Raw genomic sequence first — 22495 nt, 5'->3', positions numbered from 1 at the left:
AAAGCCCCCCTGGCCAAACCCTCCCCTAACGACACTGTGCAAATTGTGCGCTGCCCTATGGGAGTCTCAGTCACGGCCGGTTGTGACACAGCCTGGGATCAAACCCGGTTGTGATACATTGAGATGCAGTGCCTTAGACCGCTGCGCCACTCGGGAGCCATAAATGACCATAGATGGCCATAGATGGCCAGTCCTTGCATCCATAGCTCTGTGTATGAATTTTAGATTGGTTACATTTCTCTAGCCTCATCCCTCAGCTTTATACCGAAACAGTGGCAGGGAAGATCCGTTATGTTTCAACTGCTGATTGGCCCTTTAAGCTCACATATAGGTGTTGTGTCACATATGGGAGGTTGTCCTGATTCAAGGTTGCTTGCCACTGCATTATATTAAATCAAATAAAAAATAATAAGTTTTAAGTGTGCATCTGTACAGAACATAGCTCTCTCACTGTTGTGATTAGGTTCATAGAAATGGGATCAACTCGTACAACCAAAATTGCAAAAATTACTGTTGATTTCATTCATTTGCTTTTGGGGAGTGGGCTCAATTATCGAGTATTGTTTGTAGAGCAGTTAAGGGAGACAACCAGAACTTCATCGTCTTGCGTCACTGCCACATTCACCTGTTATGACCCTCTATAGGATATTTTACCTATTTTATTTTGATTTTGAAAAGTAATTTTTCGCCGTCGCTGACAAGCGCCTGTCCACAGCATCTGCAAACAGCCGATACAGGCGGATTCAGTGGAATGCTACACAGACCATGCAGCAACAACAACAAAAAGTCTCTTATCGTAAACACACAGTGTTTTATTGAAAGAACGTGGCGACGTCACCGACCTCAGAGGGATGATACGATGACAATATGAACAGCCATCACTCATGGCTTTCTTACACTATGTAGCTCAATTCCACGTTTTCCTCAGCTACTATCCAAACTTAGGGCAGAATGCATCAGACGTCAGCACCTTCCTTTGTGTGTAGAAGAGACTCCGAGTGAGAGGCTGTCGATCAAGCGGCAGGCATACACCTTTCTCTCTTTTCAGAGGAGAGGAGGATGAATGTGCAAATAAAGGAGGGACGGAAGGAGGAGGCCGGAGGGATGGAGCGTCCCTGACGTCACAGTGACGTCACAGTGTCATTTAGGATGCCCAGCAACGGGCCATTCAGTAGGTAAGAAATGATTGAGAGCTTTCATCATTTCTCCTCTTTTTCCCCTCTTTCCTTTTTGTCGCTTCAAGCATTTTGTTGAGCCCCCCCCCTACACACCAAACGACACATACGCACGGCGTAACAATTACTCACATACACAGGTGCAGCTGGTTAGCGTGATTGGGAATACGCCGTGGCGTCCTGTTAATGCCATTCTTTGCAGAAGGAAGAGACATGAGCCACAGAACACAGGTCGTATTAAGTAGCTGTGCAGTATGCAATTTTGTGTCACTGGCATACACAGAATACCCCATGATATTAAAGTGGAATATATATATATATTTTGTTATTCTCTTTTTTTTTTTTTTACAAGTGAATTAAAATTGCAAGTTGATTTGTCTTGAGTCAATAATTATTCAAACCCTTTGTTATGGCCAGCCTAAATAGGTTCAGGTGTAAAACTTTGCACATACTGTAAAACTTGCATGAACACTGTGTGCAATAATAGTGTTTAACATGATTTTTGAATGACTACCTCACCTCTGTACCCCACACATACAATTATATGTAAGGTCACTCAGTCGAGCAGTACATTTCAAGCACAGATTCAACCACAAAGAACAAGGAGATGTTCAAATGCCTCGCAAATAAGGGCACCTATTGGTAGATGGGTAGAAATGAAAACAGCAGATATTAAATATCCCTTTGTCCATAGGGGAAGTTATTAATTACACTTTGGAAGGTGTATCAATACACCCAGTCACCCAGTAAAACAGTTGCTGGAAAGAAAGGAAACCGCTCAGGGATTTTACCTTGAGGTCAATGGTGACTTTAAAACAGTTACATAGTTTAATGGCTGTAATAGGAGAAAACCTGAGGATGGATCAACATTGTAGTTACTCCACAATACTACGGTGACCTAATTGACAGTGAAAAGGAAAAGTATTAAAAAACATGCATCCTGTTTGCAACAAGGCACTAAAGTGACAAAGCAATTCACTTTTTTATCCTGAATACAAAGTGTTATGTTTGGGGCAAATCCAATACAACAGATAACTGAGTACCACTCTCCATATTTGCAAGCATGGTGGTGGCTGCATCATGTTATGGGTATGCTTGTAATTGTTAAGGACTGGGGTGGGGTTTAGGGTAAAATAAACGGATAGGAGCTAAGCACAGGCAAAATCCTGGAGGAAAACCTGGTTGTTTGCTTTCCACCAGACACAGAGAAATGAATTTCAGCAGTGCAATAACCTAAAACACAAGTCCAAATCTACACTGGAATTGCTTACCAAGATGACATTGAAAGTTACTGAGTGGCGTAGTTACAGTTTTGACTTAAATCTGCTTGAAACTCTGAAGCAGGACTTGAAAATGGCTGTCTACTAATGATTAACAATCAACTTCACAAATATTGTACAATCCAGGTGTGCAAAGCTCTTACAGACTTACCCAGAAAGACTCACAGCTGTAATCACTGCAAAGGTGATTCTAACATGTACTGACTCAGGGGCGTGAATACATATAAATGAGATAATTCTGTATTTCATTTTCAATACATTTGCTAACAATTCTAAAAACATGTTTTCACTTTCTCATTATTGAGGTATTGTGTATAGGTGTGTGACTAAAAAAAATCTGTCTAACACAACAAAATGTGAAATAAGCCGAGAGGTATGAATATTTCTGGAGGCACTGTTAAAAAAATAATTAAAAAAAACATTTTCCCCCTATTAAGTTTCTATGTGAGAATTTCCAGAACAATCTGAGATACCTAAAACATCCACGCTGGGATAGAATGTCCACACCATTGGCTCTCCGTGGCTGTTGTTCCTTCTCTAATGGTTTCCTTTCCTGTTCATGATGGAAATGACAAGTGAATCTCCCCAGTAAGGAAGGGGCTGGCTAAGTCGACCCAGTGTGGTGCTTTAGTGATTAAGCCAATGGCTGGAATAGCACATCTCCACTGCAGGAGGGAAACCCAAAGACAACAATATCCCTCCACAACTCCCTCCATCTATTCTTCCTTCCCTTTACCTCTCCCACTGGGCTGTCTGCTTTACCTGGTCGTCCTATGGTGATGTTGTTCCAAAGCTTAAATTAAAACGGCCTCGCTCTCGTGTGAGGGCTCTGTGGATCTCCACACAGCCATGAGCAAATCAATGCTACCCAATGACGTGGCGGTCGAGCCGACGGGTTTAAAGGTATTCAGGAGAACATTGCATGTGATATACAGTTGAAGTCGGAAGTTTACATACAATTAGGTTGGAGTCATTAAAACTCGTTTTTCAACCACTCCACAAATTTCTTGTTAACAAACTATAGTGTTGGCAAGTCGGTTAGGACATCTACTTTGTGCATGACACAAGTAATTTGTCCAACAATTGTTTACAGACAGATTATTTTACTTACAATAAACTGTATCACAATTCCAGTGGGTCAGAAGTTTACAAATACTAAGTTGACTGTGCCTTTAAACAGCTTGGAAAATTCCAGACAATGATGTCATGGCTTTAGAAGCTTCTGATAGGCTAACTGACATCATTTGAGTCAATTGGAGGTGTACCTGTGGATATATTTCAAGGCCTACCTTCAAAAGAAGTGCCTCTTTGCTTGACATCATGGGAAAATCAAAAGATATCAGCCAAGACCAAATATGTAGACCTCCACAAGTCTGGTTCATCCTTGGGAGCAATTTCCAAACGCCTGAAGGTACCACGTTCATATGTACAAACAATAGTACGCAAGTATAAACACCATGGGACCACACAGCCGTCATACCGCTCAGGAAGGAGACACGTTCTGTCTTCTAGAGATGAACGTACTTTGGTGAAATGTCCTCTCGTTTGATGAAACAAAAATAGAACTGTTTGGCCATAATGACCATTGTTATGTTTGGAGGAAAAAGGGGGAGGCTTGCAAGCCGAAGAACACCATCCCAGTTGTGAAGCATGGGGGTGGCAGCATCATGTTGTGGGGGTGCTTTGCTGCAGGAGCGACCGGTGCACTTCACAAAATAGAGGAAATCATGAGTAGAAAAATTCTGTGGGTATATTGAAGCAACATCTCAATCCAAATGGACAATGACCCCAAGCATACTTCCAAAGTTGTGGCATAATGGCTTAAGGACAACAAAGTCAAGGTATTGGGATGACCATCACAAGGCCCTGACCTCAATCCTATAGAAAATCTGTGGGCAGGACTGAAAAAGTGTGTGCGAGCAAGGAGGCCTACAAACCTGACTCAGTTACACAAGCTCTGTGAGGAGGAATGGGCCAAAATTCACCCAACGTTTTGTCGGAAGCTTGTGGAAGGCTACCCAAAATGTTTGACCCGAGTTGAACAATTTAAAGGCAATGCTACCAAATACTAATTGAGTGTATGTTAACTTCTTACCCACTGGGAATGTGACGAAAGAAATAAAAGCTGAAATAAATAATTCTCTCTACCATTATTCTGACATTTCACCTTTTTTTAAAATAATGTGGTGATCCCAACTGACCTAAAACAGGGAATTTTTAATTAGGATTAAATGTCAGGAATTGTGAAAAACTGAGTTTAAATGTATTTGGCTACGGTTTATGTAAACACTTCAAACACTCTGACTTCAACTGTACTTACGCACATGCACGCACGTACTCACACTATGTCTGCGACTTAAACACACACTACACAAAAACATTACACACACTGAGACCGTCTAATCCACAGACATACACCCTGGGGTTTGGTTCTGGCATCATTTAGTGGTTGAGTGCGACTATGTGGTGTTCTGTGTCAGTGGTGTTGGTGTTGGTATCTCCACTGTCTGTTCGCCTCAGTGCAGTGACTTGGAGCCAGAGTAGGCCCAGACACACAGAGGCAGAAAGTCATTAAGGAGGCTGTCTCTCTCTAGCCTGCTGGCCGATATAAACACACACACACACGCGCACAGGCACCCCTCAACGTCTGCAGCCAGCCAAGCGTAACCCTCATCAGAACAGTATTACTCGGTTTCCACTAGATGGCACAGCCTTGAAGTCAGTATATTGGCTTTATAGTAAAAGTTCATAAATTGAGACCAGACATTTTTTTTTTTAAGGTTAGGGTCAAGCATAAGGATAGCAGTGTGGTTAGGGTTAGATTTAAAATCACATTTTAAGAAGATCAATTGTAGAAACAGATAGGGTTTTATGACTTTGTGGCTGTGATAACTGTGTGAAGTTGCTGGATATTGGCGGGAACTGGAACACGCTGTCGTACACGTCGACCCAGAGCATCCCAAATGTGCTCAACAGGTGACATGTCTGGTGAGTATGCAGGCCACGGAAGAACTGGGAAACGTTAATCTTCCAGGAAGTGTGTACAGATCCTTGCGACATGTGGCCTTACATTATCATGCTGAAACACAAGGAGGCGGATGAATGGCACTGCAATTGGTCTCAGGATCAGGATTCATTCGCAAAAAGCACACTTCTCCAGCATGCCAGTGGCCATCGAAGGTGAGCATTTGCCCGCTGAAGTTGGTTAAGACACTGAACTGCACTCAGGTCAAGACCCTGGTGAGGACGACAAGCACGCAGGAGAGCTTCTCTGAGACGATTTCTGACAGTTTGTGCAGAAATTCTTCAGTTGTGCAATCCCACAGTTTCATCAGCTGTCTGGGTGGCTGGTCTCAGACGATCCCGCAGGTGAAGAAGCCAGATGTGATGGTCCTGGCTGGCGTGGTTACACGTGGTCTGCTGCAGTGGCGGTCAGTGCCGTTTATGATGAGGGAAGATGATTATTCTTTTCATGAGCATGGCCTTAATTCTATTACAGCATGTTGGATGACTGTCATTTATATTGCATTCATCCAGTTCAATGTAACAGCCCATGTTAGCTACAGTGATGTCCTAGTCAACATAGCTAATAGAACTAATGTGTTAGTAAACCCGCTACAATCATGCTGTAATGTTACAGTGTACAGTCAGTAAGCAGTTACACTGGCGGGCCTCGGTGGCAATAAATGAATAAAACCAAAAGCTTACCTTGACTTGGAAGAGTTACAGTGTTGTGTTGGACATTCATAGCCAACTAGCTAACATAGCATCCCTATTTTTGAGCAGGGTGTTTGAGTAACTACACTAGCCAGCTGCATTTGCTAGCTAAGTGAAACTGAAACTGGGGGAAACTGAAACTGGGGGAATACTAAATCTCTCTCTCTTGCTTCTCCTTAATTTTTGAAGAAATTATTTTGTTGAAAATTGTTAAACTCTTCTCTTTCTCTCTTTGAGTCAGCTACTCACCACATTGTATCTACTGCATTGCTAGCTAGGTGTAGCTTATGCTGTCACTACTAGATTAATTCTCTGATCCTTTGATTGGGTGGACAACATGTCAGTTCATGCTGCAAGAGCTCTGATAGTTTGGAGGACGTCCTGCGGAAGTTGTCATAATTACTGTGTAAATTTATGGAAGGGGTGACAACCAAGAGCCTCCTAGGTTTTGTATTGAAATCAATGTACTAAAAGGATGGAAGCTAGCTGTCCTCCGGCTACACTATGGTGCTACCCTACAGAGTGCTGTTGAGGCTACTGTAGACCTTCATTGCAAAACAGTGTGTTTTAAATAAATACAAATAAATAATTTGGTGACGTGAGTATATTTAGAAATAGTTTTATCTAAAAAGGATGATTTTTCAATGTTTTACCATTTTTATTTTTATGAAATCTTCTGAGGAGGATGGTCCTCCCCTTCCTTCTCTGAGGAGCCTCCACTGGTCTGCTGTTGTGAGGCTGGTTGGACCTACTGCCAAATTCTCTAAAACGACGTTGGCACAGAATGGTACAGAAATTAACATTCAATTATCTGACAACAGCTCTGGTAGACATTCCTGTAGTCAGCATGCAAATTGCACGCTCCCTGAAAACTTGAGACATCTGTGGCATTGTGTTCTCTGACATATCAATGCATATTTGAAAGTGGCCTTTTATTGTCCCCAGCAGAAGGTACACCTGTGTAATGATCATGCTGTTTAATCAGCTTATTGATATGTCACACCTGTCAGACGGATGGATTATCTTGGCAAAAGAGAAATGCTCATCAACAGGGATGAAAACAGATTCATGCACAACATTTGAGAAAAGTACACTTTTTGTGCATATAGAAAATGTCTGGGAAGTGACCAACACATTACATGTAACGTTACAATTGTTGTGCATAGATTACCAGGTTGGTTACCCTCATCCCACTCCTCTCCACTGGCCTTACTTTGTTCCCTCCATCCAGGCCTGGCTAGGGTGTTTGTAATCCCTCTCCATGAGCTCATGAGCTGGATGCTGGGACTCTGTCCCACCACCTTCCCTCCACTCCTCCCTGAAAAACCCCAGTCCTACTGTATCACTAAATCTGTAATGGAATCTGTAAGGTGTAAAACAAACAGCCATTTTAAAGGCTAGTGAGATCATAAATAATGGAGGCCGGGGCAAACAATATAGAATCGATCTCTGTCGGGCCACTTAATATACATTGTGCCCCGTTTAATGTTTAACTGCACAGACCGAGCCAGTGACAATTTTATAGGATTTTCTCTCTTTTATTTTGGCCTGGGTACATTTTTACGCCATTTGCAGTTATTACAATCTTTTCCGGAGAGCCTGAGAAGACTCCTATTGATATTTTGCTCCTTTTCACGAGCAGCAAGAGTACAGGCCTACTTATTTACTGGCGATGCTTGTAAACCGTAAAGTCTAGCCTTCAACTGGAACATAGTTGGAACTGGAGCCTGTGCACTCCCCCAGTCTCGTTTGATTAAGGCCCTTTTCACATGCCCAGATTTAATTGAATGGAGAGAAGTCATCATTCGAGTGTGTGTGTGTGTGTGGAATGAGGGCAGTGGGGGTTATTGTGTGTGTGCTCTTGTTACAGTGGTGCCCTCTGAGTAGGGTGTCTCCTGCTGCACTATCCGTTCATTTACATTGCTTTGATTTGTAGTCTCAAATAGATGAGTGGCGAGACAGAAAAAAACCCACTCTTCTTTCAAAGTCACCTCCTCTGCTGTCGAGGGAAAGTTAGACTCACTGTGGGAATATGAAAGAAACTCAGCTTTCTCTTCCTCTCTCATAAAAAGAACGGAGATTCATGAAAATGAGTCTTCAGTGACTGTCTTTCTTCTAACAGAAGAAATCCATGTGTTGCGGTTTAATGCTGATATGGCATGACTCTAAATCCTAGGTACCTACATCATCATGAGATGAACATTCATCTGATTGATGCTTTCTTAGGAATTCCAAATCAAAATCGATCTAATGCAACAAACTCCACAAAGGCATCAAATCAAACATGGATCAATGCTCTTTTTTTACCCTCCCACTTTATTTCTTTTTAACTCTCCTATTAAGATCACTCTGAGAATACAGATGCCTCACAAGTCCTCAACTGGCAGCTTCATTAAATAATACCCACAAAACACCAGTCTCAACTTCAACAGTGAAGAGGCGACTCCGGGATGCTGGCCTTCTATGCCTTCTGTTTCTCAAACGAGACACTCTAATGTAGTTGTCCTCTTGTTCAGTTGTGCACCGGGGCCTCCCACTCTTTCTATTCTGGTTAGAGCCAATTTGCGCTGTTCTGTGACAGGCGTAGTACACAGCGTTGTATGAGATCTTCAGTTTCTTGGCAATTTCTCGCATTGAATAGCCTTCATTTCTCAGAACAAGAATAGACTGACGAGTTTCAGAAAAAAGTTCAATTTTTGAGCCTGTAATTGAACCCACAAATGCTGATGCTCCAGATACTCAACTAGTCTAAAGAAGGCCAATTTTTTTTATTGCTTCTTTAATCATCACGACAGTTTTCAGCTGTGCTAACATAATTGCAAAATGGTTTTCTGATAATCAATTAGCCTTTTAAAATGACAAACTTGGATTAGCTAACACACGGCTCCTTTTGACACTTTTAGAACGCTAGTCTCTCTCTCTCTCTCTCTCTCTCTCTCTCTCTCTCTCTCTCTCTCTCTGAAATATGGAAAGCCTCCTTTTCTTTAACAGTGTCTCCTTATTTTGTAATAGCTGAGACACTTCAGCGGCAGTAATCACTAAAATGTAATACTCCGCCAGTAGATTTTAATTTCATTCCTGAGTACATTTGCCTGCTCCTTGTCAGATGTGTTCCATTTGTAACGCACACTTCCCATTGAATCAGTGTCTCCTATCACTGTAATAATGATGAGAAGATCATGGAATGGATCATGGAATGATTGATGAATGTGATTCATCACCACACACACTATTCTTGCAGTGCATTTGAGGATGAGAGAATCGATGTGAGATTGACGCACAGGCATTACAAAACAGCCCGATGTCCTTGAGCATAGAGAAAACGTATTATGTTGACAGTACAGACAGCTCTGTAGTATGAATATTTATTGGGTTGAACAATATACACAGAGAAACCTAACCCCTTTGGGAAGAATTATTTGAATCATCTTGCAAGATTGACATTGCAAACCCTTGGCAAAATCATTTATTTTGTACTCTTGGTAAAGGTTTCAGGACACATCATTATCAGGTGTAGTATTTTTACAATCTGTGGCCAGAATATTGTTTCATAGGTTTCACAATAGAAAAAAATCGAAAATGTACCTTCCACCAAAAGTAATAATCTGGTAGAATTTTTAACTGGCTGCCAGGTAATTGACAGAGATGAATCTTACGTATTTCATCCCGTAGTGGGGTTTTTTGCCCGGCGGCGGAGGTGGGCTGGCCCTTATTTTCTGGCTGGGGCTTGTGCTTTAGTGTTGTATTATTCATTGGACAAATGCTTGTAAATGGAGTAGCCGCGGTGTGCACGGGGGCCGCCCAGTCAGCTCTGTGTTTTAGTTTGGGCTCTGCTGGGGCCACCCCTGACAACATTTCCTACAGTAAGTGCTTTAAAAAGAAAGGGAGGTGGGGCGGTGGGGAGGAAAGAGAACAATCATGTGTAATAAAGTGCTGCGTCAACATTACGACCCCTAGCCTTCCCCCTTAATAGCCTTAGCTGGGTTGTAAGGAAACAGGGTCTGAAAGCTCATTTTGAGCTGGACCCCTATGCAACAGGGAGTAAAAAGTGCTTACTACGGCACAACGTATTATCTAATTTTGTCCCCTTGTCCACCCTGTCCTTACCTAGAATTTGAGTTGTGTACAGAAGCTGTGATGCCTGAGAGACCTCCCACGTCCCCTGCATTTTAGATGATGAGGCCATTAGAAGGCTTGTGTAAATGGTAATGCAGTCTGTTTCTTTCTTGTTGCCTGCTTATAGAAAGGCAGGATGATTCAATGATCAAGGGAGTAGAGTGAGGGTTAGGAACAAATTGTGAGAAAGTGTGTGGGAGAAAGAGACTGAGAACGTAAGAGAGAGGGAGAGTAACAGAGTGAGAAAGAGGAGAGTGAATGGAGGCTCCCAGAGATGTAACCCTAGAGAGATGCACGGGGACCAGCCCATGTATCATTTGAGGACAGACTACAGGAACAACCCAGGGGTGTATTCAGGACCCACTGTGCCGATTCTGTTGCAAAACGTTTCATTTGTTGCAAAAGGTTTTGCAACAGAAACCTTTTTATTCCAAACAGAAATGGTTTTGCAACGAAAGCGAGAGTTTAAGTTCAAATTCAGGTAGGTCCCTCCCCGTTTGGTTTGCTCTGTTTGCTTCCGTTTGGTTCTTAAATGGTAAACGGTTTCTATTGCAAGATGTGATGAATACACCCCAGGACCCCACCGTGCATTGAACGAGAGAGAGTGGAAGAGAGGAAGAAAATAAATAAGGGAGGGGATGAGGAGTCGCAGATCTGTCTTCCAAACGGGGGACCGGACCGAGTTGCATCGTGTCCTGACCTTTTCCTGCACGGATTCCTCTTGAGGGCCTTTAACTGAAATCATCTCAGGAAGTGACCAGAATACAGAGAGAGTGACAGATGTCTCTGACAGATGTCGGACGCACCCCTTTTCACAGTGGCATTTCTGAAGTGACATTCAGACTCTTCCTTCGCCAAGACTAATGACTTGACCCAAGATGGAGACGCACGAGCTGCCCTACCATTAACTCGTCTCGGGGTTAACTGTCAGGACGAGAGCGGGGGGTGGCACCGCCACTGAAGATAAACTTTGGGTTGCCAGTGTTGTAAAGTGACCCTCATAAAACTCCCATCACACTATCATATGATTGGTGAAGCTGGTGGCGGTCAGCAAGTATGTGTGATTGTTTCCATGGTGACGCATGGGAAGGTGGACATTTATAGTATATCTAATAACCAGGCTCTGGTCATTTTATTAAATGTTTTACATTTTATTTAACCTTTATTTAACCAGGTAGGCCAGTTGAGAGTAAGCTCTCATTTCCAACTGCGACCTGGCCAAGATAAAGCAAAGCAGTGCGACAAAAACAAAAACACAGAGTTACACATAAACAAATGTACAGTTAATAACACAATAGAAACATCTATGTACAGTGTGTGCAAATGTAGAAGAGTAGGGAGGTAAGGCAATAAATAGGCAATGGAGGCAAAATATTTACAATTTAGCATTAACACTGGAGTGATATATTTGCAGATGATGATGTGCAAGTAGAGATACTGGGGTGAAAAAGAGCAAGAGGTTAAATAACAATATGAGGATGAGGTAGTTCGGTGTGCTATTTACAGATTGGCTGTGTACAGGTACAGTGATCGGTAAACTGCTCTGACAGCTGATGCTTAAAGTTAGTTAGGGAGATTCCAGTTTCAGTGATTTTTGCAATGCGTTCCAGTCATTGGCAGCAGAGAACTGGAAGGAAAGGCGGCCAAAGGAAGTGTTGGCTTTGGGGATGACCAAAGCCAACGCGTGCTATGGGTGGGTGTTGCTATGGTGACCAGTGAGCTGAGATAAAGCGGGGCTTTACAGAGCAAAGGCTTATAGATGACCTGGAGCCAGTGGGTTTGGTGACAAATATGTATTGAGGACCAGCCAACGAGAGCATACAGGTCGCAGTGGTGGGTAGTATACGGGCTTTGGTGACAAAACGGATGGCACTGTGATAGACTACATCCAGTTTTCTGAGTAGAGTGTTGGAGGCTATTTTGTAAATCACATCGCTGAAGTCAAGGATTGGTAGGATAGTCAGTTTTACGAGGGTATGTTTGGCAGCATGAGTGAAGGAGGCTTTGTTGTGAAATAGGAAGCCGATTCTAGATTTAATTTTGGATTGGAGATGCTTAATGTGAGTATGGAAGGAGAGTTTACAGTCTAATCAGACACCTAGGTATTTGTAGTTGTCAGAACCATCCAGAGTAGTGATGTTAGTTGGACGGGTGGGTGTGGGCAGCAATCGGTTGAAGAGCATGCATTTAGTTTTACTAGCATTTTAAAGCAGTTGGGGGCCACGGAAGGAGTGTTGTATGGCATTGAAGCTTGTTTGGAGGTGTGTTAACACAGTGTCCAAAGAAGGGCCAGATGTATACAGAATGGTGTCGTCTGCGTAGAGGTGGATCATAGAATCACCAGCAGCAAGAGGGACATCATTGATATATACAGAGAAAATAGTCGGCCCGAGAATTTAACCCTGTGGCACCCCCATAGAGACTGCCAGAGGTCCGGACAACATGCCCTCCGATTTGACACACTGAACTCTTTCTGAGAAGTAGTTGGTGAACCAGGCGAGGCAGTCATTTGAAAAACCAAGGCTATTGAGTCTGCCGATAAGAAAACAGTGATTGTGGCCTTCCGGGTGGGGCAGTGGTTAAGGGTGCTGTACTGCAGCGCCAGCTCTGTGCCACCAGAGACCCTGGGTTCGCGCCCAGGCTCTGTCGTAACTGGCCGCGACTGCACAATTGGCCTAGCGTCGCCCAGGTTAGGGAGGGGTTGTCCGGTAGGGATATCCCGGTCTTATCGTGCACCAGCGACTCCTATGGCGGGCCGGGCGCAGTGCGCAATAACCAAGGTTGCCAGGTGCACGGTATTTCCTCTGACACATTAGTGCGGCTGGCTTCCGGGTTGGATGCACGCTGTGTTAAGAAGCAGTGCGGCTTGGTTGGGTTGTGCATCGGATTGCATAATGGAGAGGGTACGGTGGGATTCAAAATGGTCGGTGATCTGTTTGTTAACTTGGCTTTCGAAGATTTTACAATGGCATGATGGATATAGTTCTAAAACAGTTTGGGTCTAGAGTGTCTCCCCCTTTGAAGAGGGGGATGACCGCAGCAGCTTTCCAATCTTTGTGGATCTCAGGCGATGCGAAAGAGAGGTTGAACAATTTTGGCTGATAATTATAGAGAGGGTCCAGATTGTCTAGCCCAGCTGATTCGTAGGGATCCAGATTTTGCAGCTCTTTCAGAACATCAGCTGTCTGGATTTGGGTGAAAGAGAAGCAGGGGGCAAGTTGCTGCAGGGGGTCATTCCCTCCCCACTGCCACATCCCTTTCCTTCCCTCTCCCTCATGCCATCTCTGTAGCAGACCTGGCAACCCACAACCCTTGCTGCCCTTCAACTTTTACTTCAATAATTAACTTAATGGATAGTAAGTGCCTCTTCCCCATCCCCATCAAAAGGGATGGAAATCACACAATTGATGGATTAACCGAAGCGCTGCGTGAAATCTCACAGTAAATAGCCCCAACCTCTCTCTGCTGCAACCCGCTGTCCCCACCCTTTTCTCAATGACGGTTCCCTTTCTCTATAACGTATCACTTCTCCTTTGTCTGGCTGTTCTTTCTGGTCGATCTCTCTCTCTCTCCACGTCGCCCCTCAGTGAGGACATGTTGTTACCACCACTATCCTCTCTAAAGAACCAAGCTCCCATATTGTTATGCATTTTGCGAGCAGAAACAGAAATCTCTTTCTGTTTCTCATTCACACCCAGGAACTATTTGTTTTATGGGAGAACTAGTGTTTTGTTTTCTAAAGGCAGGGAGTCTGTATACTGCACAAAAGCTCCATCGTCCTGACTACTGATAGCATGCTTGAGTAGTCAGCATACAAGTATTAAGTGTGTTTCGATTGGACACCCCCCTCAACACTCTCTCTGACACACAAGGACGCACTGGCACATGCACACACAGTCTTGTACAGCTAACCTTGTGGGGACACACAATTCAGTCCCATTCAAAATTCTATTTTCCCTTCCCAAAAACTGAACCTTAACCGTAACACTGAACCTAACTCTAGCTCCTTACTCTAAAACTAACCCTTGCTTTTAACCCTGACCCTTAATGAAATCCTAACACTAATTCTAACCCAAACCCTAAACCCTAAACCCCCTAGAAATAGCGTTTGACTTCGAGAGGACCAAGAAAATGTCCCCAGTTTGTCAATTTCTTTTGCCCTGACCTTGATTAGCGCTAGCCTGCGTATGGGGTCATATTCCCCACAATACAACTTCCCTGTAGGTATATTTACATTTATGCTGGAATTTCCTCGCAGGGAGGAATATGTAATGGAGGGAGAAATGAAACCACGGCGGGAACAAGGGAGGGAGGGATGTTTGTTTTAAGTCTGAAGTGCTCCAGCGCTCCCTCCCGGGCCCCCAAGGCCAGCTGGGGCTTTGTGTAAACAAGGGGAAGTGCAATCGGTGTGTGGGACTCTTTGAGAGAAATATGGCAGTTTTAAACAGCAGCTCCAACCACAGGGTGCATTCTCCAGTCTTGGGGTGTATTCAATAGAAACCAAAAGGAGGCAAACGGAACGAAACGGGGAGCGACTTACCTAAATTTGTCCAATAAATATGATTGTTTTCGTTGCAAAATGTTTTCCGTTTGTAGTAAACGTTTTTTCGTTGCAAAACGTTTTGGACCAATGCTTACACCCCTGCTGTTTAATGTCTGCCTCCTTCACTTCTCACTGCACTAGGAAGAGAAGTGACTTAGAGATGTGCACTAGGGATGGGCATTAGACATTTTGTCACTATTCTAATAGTATCCTAAAATTGGATAGCCGGATTGTCAAAATAAATGTTTTTTTGTGAAACTTTTTACAACTTTGGCACCTGCTTGGTGTGCAGCCTGAGTGACTTGCCCTCTGCTTGCTGCAGCAGCAGTGCACTAGATAGGCAGGAGCTAGTGTATGTGTGACATGGGAGGGGGAAAAGAGAGAGAAAAAGTTGCCATTCTCACACTAGTTAAAATTGTTGCTACCATAGATTATCTATCATACCATCTGGTAACGCTTGTCTCAAATCAATAGAAACAAGCTAGATATGCTAGCCAGCTAAGTTAGACAACTAGCTAGCTAGCGAGGCTAATTAATGCTATTTTACTGCACTCACCATCCTTGTCTACAACGGCTCTATTCAGATGTATCTTAATTCTATCCTTTGAATTCCATTTTGCATTGATCAGAAATGTCCCACTTCCCCTGCTAGTTTCAACTGGGGACGACAAGCGGATAAGAGGCAATCTGTAATTTAGATTAAGACATTCATGAGCAAGAGACGATGGACGTAGTCAATATAACTATCTGTTCAGTGGCAAAATTCAGAACATGGGCTGTTCTACTCCCTGTGTACTCCCTGTACAACAAGTCAGAACCATGAGATAAATAAAGAGTTCATATAAACAGACGATGAAAGCTCTTACTATATTTGATGATGGATTACATTTCTCTAAAATAGGTTATAGCCTACATGTGCACCACCAAGTTAGAACAGTAGGTGAAATTAAGAGGTGAAAATAGACCAAATTATTAGGTTGAGGCACATTGAACACCGTTTGGGCCTTTGTGTATCAAAAAAGATGCACGTCCACCACTATCAGTAGCACTGTCAAAGCTGTATAAAAAAGTAGCCAAACAAGCACAAACCAGGTCACGAACGATGTGTTTAAAATACAGCATTGGTGAAAATAGACCAAATTATTAGTGTGAGGCACAAGGGCTACTAACAGCTTATTACACAAAATTAACTTAAGGTTGAAGTTGGAAGTGTACGTACACCTCAGCCAAATACATTTAAACTCAGTTTTTCACAATTCCAATTGATCCTAGTAAAAATTCCCTGTCTTAGGTCAGTTAGGATCACCACTTTATTTTAAGAATGTGAAATGTCAGAATAATAGTAGAGAGAAAGATTTATTTCAGCTTTTTTTTCTGTCATCACATTCACAGTGGGTCAGAAGTTTACTTGCACTCAATTAGTATTTGGTAGCATTGCCTTTAAATTGTTTCACTTGGGTGAAATGTTTCGGGCAGCCTTCCACAAGCTTCCCACAATAAGTTGGGTGCATTTTGTCCCATTCTTCCTGACAGACCTTGTGTAACTGAGTCAGATTTGTTAGCATGCCTGCACACAGATTGTTTTTAAGTTCTGCCCACAAATGTTCTATGGGATTGAGGTCAGGGCTTTGTGATGGCCACTCCAATACCTTGATTTTGTTGTCCTTAAGCTATTTTGCCACAATTTTGGAAGTATGCTTGGGGTCATTGTGCATTTGGAAGACCCATTTGCGACCAAGCTTTAACTTCCTGACTGATGTCTTGAGATTGCTTCAATATTTGTTTGTTCTCCAAAAAAGTACCATCTTTGTCCCCATGTGCAGTTGCAAACTGTTTTACTTTTTAATGGCTGTTAAGGAGCAGTGGCTTCTTCCTTGCTGAGCGGCCTTTCAAGTTATGTCGATATAGGACTCGTTTTACTGTGGATATAGATATTTTGTATCTGTTTCCTCCACCATCTTCACAAGGTCCTTTGCTGTTGTTCTGGGATTGATTTGCACTTTTCGCACCAAAGCACGTTCATCTCTAGGAGACAGAACGCGTCTCCTTCCTGAGCAGTATGACCGCTGCGTGGTCCCATGGTGTTTATACTTGCGTACTATTGTTTGTACAGATGAACGTGGTACCTTCAGGTGTTTGGATGAACCAGACATGTAGAGGGTCTTGGCCTATTTCTTTTGAGTTTGAAGGTAGGCCTTGAAATAAATCCACAGGTACACCTCCAATTGATTCAAATGATGAGACTATCAGAAGCTTCTAAAGCCATGACATCATTTTCTGGAATTTTCCAAGCTGTTTAAACACACAGTCAACTTAGTGTATGTAAACTTCTGACCCACTGGAATTGTGATACAGTGAAATAATCTGTCTGTAAACAATTGTTGGACAAATTACTTGTGGCATGCAAAGTAGATGTCCTAACCGACTTGCCAAAACTATAGTTTGTTAACAATACATTTGTGGAGTGGTTGAAAAATGAGCTTTAATGATTCTAACCTAACCGTATGTAAACTTCCCACTTCAACTGTAGTATTACTTTCTTAGCTGCAGTATACATATCTCCCTTGCATATTACGTAATTAATGCGGCAGCATACAAGACATTTGTGGACTCACCTTGTGAAGGTGGCGCGGCGGTCCTTTGTGGGCAAATTTAGTCATCAAACTTCATCATCAAAGTCTGGCATTCCTTGGATTTATGGTGGGAACTCTGAGGAAAAAAACACACAGCCACTCCATTGAATAGCAGGCTAACGTTAGTGGTTTCTTTGCAGCGTTTGAAGTTAGTCACTGATTCCTTCCAAACAACTTATTGTTGAATTTGCGATTTCCAACTTGTTGTGTAATCTTTATGGCTGATGAGCACCGATACGTTTTAATCTATAATTTCTCTTCATATGACATGGATTAAAAAGGATTTGACAGTAGATTTTCAACTTAATTCATGATGATTACTGCTAGCTAAGACTTTGAAAGTAAGATGTTGACATGATCAGTCCAATCAAGCTACTGTGCTTATAACGTGATTTAACGTCATTTTATCTATGGCCAATGACCTTGAGCCTTCTTGGAAGGGCACTTGTAATATATCTCTATGGCATGGCATGACCCAAAGGGCTGACATTTTGGATGTTTACTTGGCGATGACGTACTGTCCCCATGAGTGACAGAACACTGAGCCAATCACGGCGCAATGCTCCTATTTTCTGCCGGCTCGCCCCTCCACAACAGAAAGCACTGATCGAGGCTGAAACAGCTGCATTTTGGAGCTGCCTTACTCAAGAAAACAAAAAGAGACCATGTTTGTATGCAGCTTTATTAACTGAATATATATATTTTTTACATTGTGTAAATACTGATATGTGACAAGTATTAATGCTAAAATAACATGCAAAACAGGCAAGCCCCCCCCCCCTGAAAAAAAAATATATATATATACAGTTGAAGTCGGAAGTTTACATAAACCTTAGCCAAATACATTTAAACTCAGTTTTTCACAATTCCTGACATTTAGTAAAAATTCCCTGTCTTAGGTCAGTTAGGATCACCACTTTATTTTAAGAAAGTGAAATGTCAGAATAATAGTAGAGAGACTGATTTATTTCAGCTTTTATTTATTTCGTCACATTCCCAGTGGTTTAGAAGTTTACATACACTCAATTAGTATTTGGTAGCATTGCCCTTTAAATTGTTTAACTTGGGTCAAATGTTTCGGGCATCCTTCCACAAGCTTCCCACAATAAGTTGGATGAATTTTGGCCCATTCCTCCAGACAGAGCTGGTGTAACTGAGTCAGGTTTGTAGGCCTCCGTGCTCGCACACGCTTTTTCAGTTCTGCCCACACATTTTATATAGGTTTGAGGTTTGTGATGGCCACTCCAATACCTTGAATGTGTTGTCCTTAAGCCATTTTGCTGGTATGCTTGGGGTCATTGTCCATTTGGAAGACCCATTTCTGACCAAGCTTTAACTTCCTGACTGATGTCTTGAGATGTTGCTCCAATATATCTACATACATTTGTGGAGTGGATGAAAAACAAGTTTTAATGACACCAACCTAAGTGTATGTAAACTTCCTACTTCAACTGTATATATATATATTATTTTTTTTGCTAAGATGTGTGGCTCAAGACTGGTAGAGCTCTACTGACTGCATGGCATTAACAGTAAGCAACCCAGGTGAAACGCAGGCTACCTGCAAGTCTTTTTTATGGGGCGCAAGTGATGAAAGCTACATTCCAAAAGTTTGTTTTATTAAATGAAGAATGTCACATGGCATACTATGTACTTGCATGCAGCAATGTCGCATGGATCATTTTCATGGTTAAAATAGGCGTATCACTGTTTTTCTCCCAAAAAATGGTACACTCTCACAAGTAATCGAATGCAAATGTCCATTCAGATATTCGATTAATCAATTAACTGTGCCTGTGGCACTCCAGGAGCAAGGTTGCCTTCCCCTGGTCTATAAGCTATTAGAGCTCTCCTCTGATTCAAAAGAAGACAGGAGTAGCCCTCTACACCAGTTGCCCTCAGAGGCACTTAGCCAAGGCCATGAATCAAAACCTCCCACTTCAGGTCCTGCTGCCGCCTTGTGCCAGATGATATTAAATATTGAAATAGTTTTTGTCTCACAAGATCGGTGTCGCTCTTTATTTATTCCGCTTTAAGAAGAAAGGCTGACCCCCATAACCGCCAGTACCCCCTCCTCCACTTCCCCTCCATCCTCACCCTTCCCGGCGCCTGCCTGTCTTCGTCTCTCATGCCTTATTCAATCGCTCACTCCTCTCTTTCTTCACCTTACTTTGTTGTCTGTTTTCTACTGGTATCCTACATCTCTGCATTGCTGATGTGACAATCTCCCTTGTACTGTTGATGTTCGCCAAAGGTTGACACAGATGCACAAAGAACTGTTTCGACACTACAAAATCAATTAACTGTTCATGTATTTGCTTAGCCGCAACTTTATCACAGATTATTGGGGGAGTGGGGGGGGATTGTCCTAACTAAGCAATGCAGCTGGCTGTGTGTAAGAGAGAGGGATATGGTGAAGGTGAGAAGCAGGCCCTATGCTCACAGGTACTTTGTTCCTGGCAGGCAGGCTGGAAGGCAGGCAGCTAGCCAGGCGGAGTGGTCTCACAGACATGTACGGGCCATCACGTCCCCATAATGAATGCCTAACGGGTGCTATAACCCCCCTTCTCCACTCCTCTCCCCCTAGCCCCTCTACAGTAAAGCCCTGTGTGCCTGTGATTCATCTCAACAGAATAACTCAAAACACAGCCTGAGACAAGTCTCAATAGGACAAAAAAAACGTGTGGAACACTTTCTGTGACCAAGAAGTCGAACAAGGTTGGTAGAATTGATTTAAAAAGAACTGAGAGACAAAGAGCAAGTGAGAGGCAGAGATGTCTAATATGACGAGGAAGAGGACAGGTGAAAGTATTCTCCGTGTGTAGGAGGAGATGATTGCGTCACTGCCTAGTCGCTTGGGGTATGCCATGTGGAAAAGAAGTGTCAGGAAAGGGGCACGCACGCACACAGAGAGACTCCCACACACACCCCGACAAACTTCAACTCCACCTCATAACTCACAAGTCAGTGTCCCACTTGAACAGGACGCACGAGGCTTTGCTATAATTAGCTGACAGGGCCAAATAAAAGCTCTCTCCTCTTTGTAGTGCCGAGTGATTAGTGCTTTATGAGGTGCGTTCGGTTTTGGTTCTATTATCAAACGATGATCCGTTTTCAATTTTCATTTTTTTTAAAATGACATTAAATGCACTATGCATTATGTGGGTTGAATGCTGTATCAACTCTGATTTATTTGTAAAAAATATATAAATGTCCCACGATGGTAGTGACTGCGCATTACTGCTTATTAACCATCATTTATTCACATTACTTTACTTTCATAAAATGTTTAAATTGCTGTGTATATTAGTTTGTTTTATTCTGCCTATGCTGTCTGACAAAATCACTAAGGTATATTGTTTTATGACTGCCAGTAGAATGTATTAATGGATGCCAAGGGAAGCCAGGCTTCCACAAAAAAATTACCAAGAACACAATTAAATAATGTATCTTTTGTCTCATAACTTTCCTTCAATTCGCAAGAGGCAGAATGTATCTCACTGGATAAAGCTTCTGAGTGAGTGAAACAGCTCCTCTCTATCTCAGAATGTGTAGGCCATCTATTTGATGCTGTCTGGTCAAAAGGAGTATGACATTGTTACACCCCCCTAACATTGAATGCAAGGGAAGTCAGCAAGCATTTGGCAACTCTTTAAAACAAAACAACAAGATCTGCGTTGAGCTCATCTGAATGAGCTCAACTGTGACTGGTCCTGGTGCACCAAAGAAGCCAGTTTGGACTTGGCTTCACACCAATCACAAACCAAACATTTACAGATACAACTTGAATTGTTTCATCTCGTTGTGTCGTTTTCCTCTGGTGACGAACTAATTGGAAACATTAACTTGCTTGACCATGCTGTAGTAGGTTATGCAACTGTCTGTTTGTGGACTTCCCTGGACAGATGCTGCTCTCCAGTTTTGTGATGAATTTAGGCCTATATATTACGGCGAATAGGGATATTAACTAACATAGAGGAAAGAACACAATTATCACAACACATAGGTTGTAATATGGATTTTTTTTCCTGGCTTAGCTTCCTCAGTGATTTTACTACTGATGACTGCTGAATACCTGCTATCAAGACCGAACAAGTAGATGCGCAATGGATTATGGTCATTGTAGTTACCGTAATTACCACGTTTTCTGTGCTAAACTATGTAGAAAATTGGCCTGTTGGAAACTACATCACACTACTACTTCCCACAGTTCAGGCTGGATTGTATTTATCTCTAGAGAAACTGTGCAATCTGTTCCCAGAAAAAAAACGAAGGAAATTGATTTCAAAGAATTGAACTGATGCCATTCAATTTGGTGTTTAAAAACCGGTTAATCGCTCAGTACTACCTCTGTGTCTTCAGCTAATGGCACCACACTTCCCAGTCTCCTCTTCGACATCAGTCGTCTGTATCACTGTCTGTCCACTCCAGCTCCCTCCCTGGGTGACATGGTGAGATCCAGTTACAGCAGCAGTCAAGGAGAAACGTCATCACAGTGACAGTGAAGAGAGTCCATCAGGAAGTGTCCCAGAGAGAGAGAAGGGGAGTGTGCCCTCGCCTACCTCCCCTGGGCCTTATCAGAAAGAGAGTCGGGCGGGGTGAGAGACAGAGAAGAAAGAAAAAAATATCGGAGAAAGACAGCAATATGATGCATCTCTCTCATTCTTCCTCTCTGACTTTCCTCTTCAGTAATATCTTACTATTGCCATTCGCTATCCACCTCTGGGCCTCTCAAAGAGAGAGAAAGAGAAATGGAGAGAGCTGGAGAGAAGGATATATTTTGTGGGGGCGTTGGTCTTACAGGTGTAGGATAATAATTTGACCTATATTGTCACAGAAAAAATAATCCTCCTGCAATAGGATTTGAACGTTTAGTCCCTAATGTTACATGGTCCCATGTGGCTCAGTTGGTAGAGCATGGCACTTGCAATGCCAAGGTTGTGGGTTTGATTCCCACAGGGGACCAGTATGAAAACGTATGTTACTTAATCAGTGGTTAGGCTATTAGCTGGCCAAAAGTAGGCTACTTGA

General features: G+C 42.7%; 1 protein-coding gene and 1 non-coding gene across 6 annotated transcripts in view; both read left to right on the top strand.

Annotated features, from left to right (window-relative positions):
• The window catches only part of LOC112261015 (neurexin-2-like), a 935354-nt gene that overhangs the window by 560058 nt on the left and 352801 nt on the right, over positions 1-22495 (top strand). The window lies entirely within an intron of this gene.
• trnaa-ugc lies at positions 22355-22430 on the top strand. The gene has a single exon. It is a non-coding gene; the product is annotated as a tRNA-Ala (tRNA).

This window comes from Oncorhynchus tshawytscha, linkage group LG10 (assembly GCF_018296145.1).
Source record: "Oncorhynchus tshawytscha isolate Ot180627B linkage group LG10, Otsh_v2.0, whole genome shotgun sequence".
Taxonomy (NCBI): domain Eukaryota; kingdom Metazoa; phylum Chordata; class Actinopteri; order Salmoniformes; family Salmonidae; genus Oncorhynchus; species Oncorhynchus tshawytscha.
The sequence above is the reverse complement of the archived record's forward strand: the minus strand, read 5'-3'. Positions and strand labels throughout refer to the sequence as shown.